This window comes from Trichoplusia ni, chromosome 2 (assembly GCF_003590095.1).
Source record: "Trichoplusia ni isolate ovarian cell line Hi5 chromosome 2, tn1, whole genome shotgun sequence".
Taxonomy (NCBI): Eukaryota; Metazoa; Arthropoda; class Insecta; order Lepidoptera; family Noctuidae; genus Trichoplusia; species Trichoplusia ni.
Window position 1 is genome coordinate 101,387 of NC_039479.1, and position 1,280 is coordinate 102,666.

At 33.8% G+C, this 1,280-nt stretch overlaps 1 non-coding gene across 1 annotated transcript; it reads right to left on the reverse strand.

The window, feature by feature from the left end:
* Nucleotides 1–520: 520 nt before the first annotated feature.
* On the reverse strand, nt 521–592 carry Trnaw-cca. The gene has a single exon. It is a non-coding gene; the product is annotated as a tRNA-Trp (tRNA).
* Nucleotides 593–1,280: the final 688 nt, after the last annotated feature.

Below are 1,280 nucleotides of genomic sequence, written 5' to 3' on the forward strand. Positions count from 1 at the left end.
TAGGCTTTAACTAAATCGCCGCGGTCCCCTAATGTGATCCTGTGTACAACTAGACAAAACGATGTAAGATGTTAGTACAATCTAAGCTAAAATATTTCTTGATTAGTTTTTCTTTATTTATAGTTTGAGGTCGGTTTTCGTCTGTCAGCGAGTGAATAGCCCTTAATCGTGGCCGCGTGGATGCATGGAGCGTGAAGTAATCAAATGCCATCGTCCGTGGGAACTGATGGCCGCCACCGACCGAGACAACGCCGACCTGATACAGATTCATATTATGTACATAGATTAAGCATTGATTGACTTTTTTGTACAATACAAAAAATTATATAGATGACATTTAATAGTAACTTCATTACTTTTTGTTTCAATAATAAATGTTTTGCTATTGCTTATAAGCTTTTTATACGACTAACTCTTAGAATTTGTATAAAAAAAATATTTTTTATACTTCATAACATTTTTTTAAAATTAGAATTGACAAAATGAAAATCAAAAAGTTTGAAACTATGGATCTTTCTTTTGACCCCGACGTGATTTGAACACGCAACCTTCTGATCTGGAGTCAGACGCGCTACCGTTGCGCCACGGAGTCGGTGATAGAGCATTTCAATTTAGCGTTTGGTATCTCGTCGACATACGTCATGTTGTGACGCACAGAGAGCGCTATTTTGTATCATTGACCTTCACTAATTTATGTTCGCAGTTTAACATAAGCTTTAGTTATTAATACCAATAAGTAAACGAGATAGGGACTGTTAAAACATTTCTTTAATTTGTCTATAGATATTATGAAGATTATTTATACGTAAAAGCGGTTTCCAAATGATGATTTTTATGTTTTTCCCGAAAGTGGACTAACTAATAAAATTAACATATCTTATTTAATGTCTTTTAAATATTGATTAAAAATCGTTAAAATCAATAAGTATTAATGTTTATTTGTTATCTCCGCATCGATGAAGGTGAGTGACGTGCGATGTCGAGCTAATCTTATAACTCCACATATGATACTAGCTATCAATTATGTGATATATCTATGTATGTACGTTAGCTGTATATAGTATAAGTAAAGTATACTTTCGTTTTCAAATCATTACAGCATTTTGTCTCCATTTATGGTTACAACAGAAGTAAACTCTATGAAATGAATTCTTCACAATCGTCACTTGACATAAGCTCGTATCCTGATCCCTCATCCCTGGAATATATTGAAGGAGAGTTTATTAAAGCGGTTAACGCTTCTTTCCGTACTCAATGGACCATAAAAATCTGTACCCCTC